The sequence below is a fragment of the Cebus imitator genome, unplaced genomic scaffold (assembly GCF_001604975.1).
Source record: "Cebus imitator isolate Cc_AM_T3 unplaced genomic scaffold, Cebus_imitator-1.0 Scaffold823, whole genome shotgun sequence".
Lineage (NCBI taxonomy): Eukaryota > Metazoa > Chordata > Mammalia > Primates > Cebidae > Cebus > Cebus imitator.
This window is the reverse complement of record NW_016108138.1, coordinates 40284-48699: the sequence shown is the minus strand read 5'-3', so window position 1 is coordinate 48699 and position 8416 is coordinate 40284. Positions and strand designations below refer to the sequence as shown.

Sequence of the window (8416 nt, the reverse complement as noted above, 5' to 3'; positions counted from 1 at the left end):
GGCACAATCTCGGCTCACTGCAACCTCCGCCTCCTGGGTTCAGGCAATTCTCCTGCCTCAGCCTCCTGAGTAGCTGGGATTACAGGCACGTGCCACCATGCCCAGCTAATTTTTTGTAGTTTTTAGTATAGACGGGGTTTCACCATGTTGACCAGGATGGTCTCAATCTCTTGACCTCGTGATCCAGCCGCCTCGGCCTCCCAAAGTGCTGGGATTACAGGCATGAGCCACCACTCCCGGCCTTTTGGCATTTCTTATGACCTTCACTGTGTTACAGAAACTTCATTATCAGCTGTAGAAAATAAGAATACAAGAATTTATAAACTTATAAAACTTGCAAAGCAGGATATAATTCCATGGGGGTGGGGGAAGGATTCATGGAAGTTTGTTTATAAAACAAAAATTTAATTTCTGCTTTTCCTGCATTAATTTTATTTTTATTAATTTTTTTCTATTCAATCTTTTGAAACTTCTCTTTTTCTTTTTCTTTTTTTCTATTTATTTATTTTTTAGAGACGGGGTTTTACCTTGTTGGTCAGGGTGGTTTTGAACTCCTGATCTCAGGTGATCCACCCACCTCGGCCTCCCAAAGTGCTGAGATTACAGGGGTGAGCCACCATGTCCGACCTCAAACTTCTCTTTTTCTGAATATATTGGCATCTGGTGGTCACCATTTTGCTTTCCCTTTTTTTCTTCCCGAGATGAAGTCTTACTCTGTCACCCAGGCTAGAGTGCAGTGACATGATCTTGGCTGACTGTAACCTCCGCCTCCTGGGTTCAAGCAATTCTCCTGCCTCAGCTTCCCAAATAGCTGGGATTATAGGCACCTGCCACCACACCCGGCTAATTTTTGTATTTTGTATTTTAGTCAGGGATTACTATCTTGGCCAGGCTGGTCTCGAGCTCCTGACCTCATGATCAACCCACCCTGGCCTCCCAAAGTGCTGGGATTACAAGTGTGAGCCACTGCACCTGGCCTCACCATTTTACTTTCTACTTTGATGAGATTAAGTTATTTAAAATCTATGTGTAAATGAAATCATGAAATATTCATTTTTCTGTGCCTGGCTAATTTCAACTAACATTTTCCAGATTAATCAATGTGATTGAAAATAATAGAATTTTGTGGGGGGGCGATCCAAGATGGCCAAACAGGAACAGCTCTGGAGGGCAGTTCCCAGCAAGAACAGTGCAGAAGGTGAGTGCTCACCGTATTTCCAAACAAGTTTTCCCTGCCCACAGACCAGGAGATTCCCAGGCCGAAAAGTGCCACGAGTTTTCAGCACGGCTGGTGCCACGGGGTAGACGCACAGAAACTCACACAAATCTGGGCACCCGTTTCAACAGGCACCTGGAATGTCTGGGAGACAGAGCTGCCCATTCAACCGAAAGGGAGGGGGCTGAGACAGGGAGCCAGGTGATCTGGCTTGGCAGGTACCACCCCCACAAAACAAGCAATCTGAAACACTGTATTGAGAGTTTCGCAGCAAGCACAGCTGGACCCAAGGTGGTCCAGCTCAGTGGGGGGAAGTGCATCCACCAATACTGAGGCAGTTCACACAGCGGCTGGGCAGAGCCTGCAGCAGCTCAGCAACACCTTTGCTGGCAGACTGTGACTAGACTACTCCGTGCGGGGCTGGGCATCTCTGAAAAAAGGCAGCAGCACATCAGGAACTTATAAATAAAGCTGACCTTCCTGGGTCAGAGCACCTGGGGAAAGAGTTGGTTATGAGTTCAGCTGCAGCAGACTTAAAGGTACCTGCCAAGCAGCTCTGCATGGAACAGCGGAGCTCCCAGCATAGCACTTGAGCTCCTATAACGGACAGACTGTCTCCTCAAGCAGCTCCCCAACCCCCACATACCCAAAGAGACACATCATGAAGGAGAACTCAGGCCGACATCTGGCAAGTGCCCTTCTGGGACAAAGATAACAGAAGAAGAAACCAGCAGCAACAACTAGGTTTCTGCAGCCCCCGAGGGTGATCCCTAGGCAAGCAGGGTCTGGAGTGGACCTCCAGCAGTCCTGCATCAGAGGGGCCTAACTGTTAGAAGGAAAACTAAGAAACAGAACTAAATAGCTTCAACATCAACAAAAATGACGTCCTCTCAGACCCCATCTGAAAGTCACCAACTACAAAGACCACAGGTAGATAAAGCCACTACTATGGGAAGAAACCACAGCAAAAAGGATGAAAACACCAAAAACCAGAATGCCTCTCCTCCTCCAACAGATCACAACCCCTCACCAGCTAGGGATCAAAGATGGATGGAGAATGAATTTGATGAATTGACAGAAACAGGCTTCAAAAAGTGGGTAATAACAAACTTCTCAGAGCTAAAAGAACATGTGCTAACCCAATGCAAAGGACCTTCACTGTGTTACAGAATCTTACAGTTATCAGGTGTAGCGAACAAGAATACAAGAATCTATAAATTTATAAAACTTGCAAAGCAGGATACAATTCCACAGGAGGGAGAAGGACTCAGGGAAGTTTGATTATAAAATAAAAATTTTTTAATTTAATTTCTGCTTCTCTTTCCTGCATTAATATTATTTTTATTAATTTTTTTAATAATTCAATCTTTCCAAACCTATTTTTTTTTTTTTTTAAGAGACGGAGTTTCACCTTGTTTGTCAGAAACTAAGAATGTAGAAAAAAGGTTAGATGAGATGCTAACTATAATAAACAGCTTAGAGAAGAATATAAATGACTTGATGGAGCTGAAAAAACAGCACGGAGGACTTTAGAAAGGATATCAGAGATTGAAGATCAACTCAATGAAATAAAATGAGAATTCAAGAATAGAGAAAAAAGAGTGAAAAGAAATGAACAAAGCCTCCAAGAAATATGGGATTATGTGAAAAGACCTAATCTATGTTTGATAGGTTACCTTAATGTGATGGAGGGAATGAATCCACGCTGGAAAACACTCTTCAGGATATTATCCAGGAGAACTTCCCCAACCTAGCAAGGCAGGCCAACAGTCAAGTCCAGGAAATACAGAGAATATCACAAAGATATTCCTCAAGAAGAGCAACCCCAAGACACATAATCGTCAGATTCGCCAGGGTTGAAATGAAGGAAAAAAATGCTAAGGGCAGGCAGAGATAAAAATCAGGTTACCCACAAAGGGAAACCCATCTGAATCACAGTGGATCTCTCCACAGAAACTCTACAAGCCAGAAGAGAGTGGGGGCCAATATTCAACATCCTTAAAGAAAAGAACTTTCAACCTAGAATTTCATATCCAGCCAAACTAAGCTTCATAAGTGAAGGAGAAATAAAATCCTTTACAGACAAGCAATTGCTGAGAGATTTCATCACCACCAGGCCCGCCTTACAGAGCTCCTGAAAGAAGCACTAAACAAGGAAAGGAACAACGAGTACCAGCCACTCCAAAAATGTACCAAATGGTAAAGACCATCAACGCAATGAAGAAAATATGTCAACTAACAGGCAAAACATCCAGCTAGCATCAAAATGGCAGGATGAAATTCAAACATAACAATATTAACCTTAAATGTAAATGGGCTAAATGCCCCAATCAAAAGACAGAATGGCAAATTGGATAAAAAGTAAAGACCTATCGGTGTGTTGTATTCAGGAAACCCATCTCACATGCAAGGACACAAATCGGCTAAAAATAAAGGGATGGAGGAAGATTTTTCAAGTAAATAGAGTGCATAGCCAAGACAATCCTAAGCAAAAAGAACAAAGCCAGAGGCATCACGCTACCTGATTTCAAACTATACTACAAGGCTACAGTAATCACAACAGCATGGTACTGGTATCAAAACAGATAGAGACCAATGGAACAGAACAGAGGCCTCAGAGGCAACGCCACACATCTACAACCATCTGATATTTGACAAAACTGACAAAAATAAGCAATGGGGAAAGGATTCCTTGTTTAATAAATGGTGTTGGGGAAACTGGCTAGCAATGTGCAGAAAACAGAAACTGGACCTCTTCCTGTCATTACACTAAAATTAACTCCAGATGGATTAAAGACTTAAACATAAGACCTAACACCATAAACACCCTAGAAGAAAACCTAGGCAAAACCATTCAGGACATAGGCATAGGCAAGGACTTCATGACTAAAATACCAAAAGCATTGGCAACAAAAAACAAAATATACAAATGGGACCTAATTAAACTCCAGAGCTTCTGTACACCAAAAGAAACAATCATTAGAGTGAACCGGCAACCAACAGAATGGAAAAAAATTTTGCAATCTACCCATCTGACAAGGGACTAATATCCAGAATCTACAAAGAACTAAAACAAATTTACGAGAAAAAAACCAAACACAGAAGTTGGTGAAGGATATGAACAGACACTTTTCAAAAGAAGACATCTATGAGGCCACCAAACATTTGAAAAAATGCTCATCATCACTGATTATTATGGAAATGCAAATCAAAACCAAATTGAGATACCACCTCATGCCAGTTAGAATGTCAGTCTTTAAAAAATCTGGAGACAACAGATGCTGGAGAGGATGTGAAGAGAAAGGAACACTTTTACACTGTTGGTGGGAGTGTAAACTAGTTCAACCATTGTGGAAGATAGTGTGGCACTTCCTCAAGGACCTACAAATAGATATTCCATTTGACCCAGCAATCCCATTACTGGGTATATACCCAAAGGATTATAAATCATTCTATTATAAAGACACATGCACACTTATGTTCATAGTGGCACTGTTTACAATAGCAAAGACCTGGAACCAACCCAAATGCCCATCGACGATAGACTGGACAGGGAAAATGTGGCACATATACACCATGGAATACTATGCAGCCATAAAAAGTTATGAGTTCATGTCCTTTGTAGGGACATGGATGGATCTGGAAACCATCATTCTCAGCAAACTGACACAAGAACAGAACATCAAACACCGCATGTTCTCACTCATAGGTGGCTGTTAAACAGTGAGGACGCAGGGACACAGGGAGGGGAGCATCACACACTGCTGAGGTCTGTTGGGGGTGGTCAAGGGAGGGACAGTGGTGGGAGGGTGTGGGGGTGGGGGGTGGGGAGGTCGGGAAGGGATAACATGGGGAGAAATGCCAGATATAGGTGACGGGGGGATCGAGGCAGCAAACCAGATTGCCATGTGTGTACTTATGCTACAATCCTGCGTGATCTGCACATGTACGCCAGAGCCTAAAGTACAATTAAAAAAAGGAAAATAATAGAATTTTTTAGATGAATACTATTCCATAGTGTATATCTACCACATTTTCCTTTTTTTGTTTTGTTTAGCATATCCAGTTTTTATTTATTGTTAAATTACTCAGAGTCTCAAATTGTACAATGCTGAAAAGAAATATGACAACTTCTGAGAATAAAGTTTATTAAGTTACTGTTCCAGAAAATTCAGTAAATATGGTTATGTAGGAACAAACTTAGGTTCATGAGCCTTTTAAATTTTTACATAATCTTTAATGATGTTGATCAGGAAATTCTTTCATAGGTTGAATTACTTCTCCAGTCTCCACAGTTGTATCACCTGGGAATATTCTGGCCTTCAATTGAACGATGGCATATGGTTTTATAGCCACATGATTTTATAGCCACATGATATTTCATGTAATAATGAACAATCCAGACAGGTACAAGTACATGAGTAAAAATAAACATACTCTTTACGTATACCTTATAGACGATGTTCCTCCAAGAGATCTTATTTGCCAAAAACTTATTCCAGGATTTCTCCATAGGCCATATCTTCTCTGGGGGCAGCACCGGCTCGCGAGGGCTCAGTTTCTGGTCCTTTAGCCATTGCCTTCTCAGTGCTTGCAGCTGCTGCAGCCACAGGTTCTCGTCCGGAGTGTACCCCGTCATGTCATTTCTGGTATGAAGACAAAAGGACACAGTGTGCCCTCGAACTAAGGTCTCATTACTTATGCCTGTCTACCACATTTTCTTTGTTTATTCATTAGATGCTGAACTGTTGATTTTATTTTGTCAATATCCCCTTGTTACATGGATGATTTGCGCATATTTTCTACCATTTTTTAGTTTTCTCATCCTGTTGATTGTAGCAGATTTTGTGCACTAGCTTTTTAATTTGAAGTAATCTGACTCATCTATTTTTCCTTTGGTTTTCTGGAATTTTGAGGTTAAAGCAAAAAAGCCACTGTCCAGAGCAATGTTATGGTGCTTTCACTCTATTTTTTCTATTAGTTTCAGGGTTTTAAATCTTACATCTAAGTTTCTAATTTATTTTTAGTTGATTTTTATATGTGGTGTTAACTAGGGGTCTCATTTTATTGCTCTGCATGTGGCCATAAAGTTTTCTCAACACCATTTATTAAAGATACTGTTCTTTTTCTATAAAATTGTCACCTATATTCAAAATCAGTTAACTGTAAATACATGGATATATTTCTGATCTCTCTTTTCTGCTCCATTGACCTATGTCTTTGTTTTTATTTAAGTATCATACTCTTTGGCTTACTATTGTTTTGTAGTAGATTTCAAAGTCAGTGTGATACCTTCAGCCTTTCTTTTTTGCTTGATTGCTTAGGTATTCAGGGTCTTTTGTGTTACCATAAAAATTTTAGATACATTTTTAAAAACTTTTATGAAGTATGTCACTGGTATTTTGATAAAGGTTACATTATATCTGTAGGTCATTTTGTGTAAAACACATATTTAAAAATATTAATACCAATTCATAACTGAAGTAATATTTTTCCATTTGTATATTATTTAATTTTTTACTTGATGTTCTTTAGATTATAATGTAAGATGTTTCACCCTTTTGCGCATATTTATTTTTAAATATAGTTACTACAGTTATTGTAGGTGGGATTATTTTTATTTTATTTTATTTATTATTATTTTTTTGAGACAGAGTCTTACTCTGTCACCTATGCTGGAGTGCAGCGGCATAATCTCGGCTCACAGCAATCTCTGCCTCCTGGGTTCAAGCAATTCTCCTGCCTAAGCCTCCCGAGTAGCTGGGACTACACGCGAGTGCCACCATGCCCGGCTAATTTTTGTGTTTTTTTTTTTTTTTTAGATGGAGTCTCGCTGTGTTGCTCAGGCTGGAGTGCAATGGCGTGATCTTGGCGTGCAAACTTGGCCTCCCAGGCTCAAATGATTCTCCTGCCTTAGCCTCCCTAGTAGCTGGAATTGCAGACACCCACCACTGCACCAGGCTAATTTTTATGTTTTTAGTAGAGAAGGGATTTTGCCACGTTGTCCAGGCTGGTTTCAAACTCCTGACCTCAGGTGATCCACCCACCTTGGCCTCCCAAAGTGCTGGGCCTACAGGTGTGAGCCATCATTCCCGGTCTAATTTTTTTATTTTTAGTAGAGACAGGGTTTCACCATGTTGGCCAGGCTGGTCTCAAGTTCCTGATCTTGTGATCCACCTGCCTTGGCATCCCAAAGTGCTGGGATTACAGGCATGAGCCACCACTCCCAGCCAAGGGTCTCATTTTTACTTCAGATCTTGGATCTAAAAAAGAGAGAATCAGTTCATCCCTATGGAAGTCTTAATTCTCACTGGGGCCATTGTGGGGGTACATCTCCCTATGTCCTAGGCAGTCAAGAGTATGCTTCTTTGAGTCAAACGTGAAGAACTGAGTATTTCCCCATAACTGCTATCAGCCATCCTCAAAAGCTTACCTTATTACATACCAAATTTTTTTAATAATATGAAGTAATTTCTGATAACCCACAGAGCCAAAAATGTCAGATAATGCAATGCAAAAGAGAATAGAACCTCATTTTGAGAGACATCTATCCACTTTCAGTTCCTGGGGTTTTGTGAGGAAAAAGGGGTGTTTTCAAAAATAGGGTCTGTGGCACCTTGTATTTTTCCCAGAGAGTCCCAGGCTCTTAGAGCTTGAATATCTGCTGTTAGTTAAGCTGACTTTTAACCATAGTGCTCTTTTAGAAAGTTTAAAGTATTGGCCAGGCACAGTGGCTCACACCTGTAATCCCAGCACTTTGGAAGCCTGAGGTGGGTGGTTCATGAGGTCAGGAGATCCAGACCAACCTGGGCAACATGGTGAAACACCTCTGTACTAAAAATACAAAAATTAGCTGGGCTTGGTTGTGTGTGCCTGGAATCTCAGCTGCTCTGGAGGCTGAGGCAGAGAATTGCTTGAACCTGGGAGGCAGAGTTTGCAGTGAGCTGAGATGGCACCACTGCACTCCAGCCTGGGCAACAGAGTGAGACACTGTCTCAAAAAAACAAACAAACAAAAAGGAATGTTTAAAGTACTTATGACCAGATGTTAGTCAGGCCAAACAGCCAATATCTCTGGCTTTTTTTTTTTTTTTGAGACGGAGTTTCGCTCTTGATACCCAGGCTGGAGTGCAATGGCGTGATCTCGGCTCACCGCAACCTCCGCCTCCTGGGTTCAGGCAATTCTCCTGCCTCAGCCTCC

General features: G+C 41.3%; 1 pseudogene; it reads right to left on the bottom strand.

Moving 5' to 3' along the window:
- Positions 1-5342: 5342 nt before the first annotated feature.
- Positions 5343-5919, bottom strand: LOC119469767 (annotated as a pseudogene).
- Positions 5920-8416: the final 2497 nt, after the last annotated feature.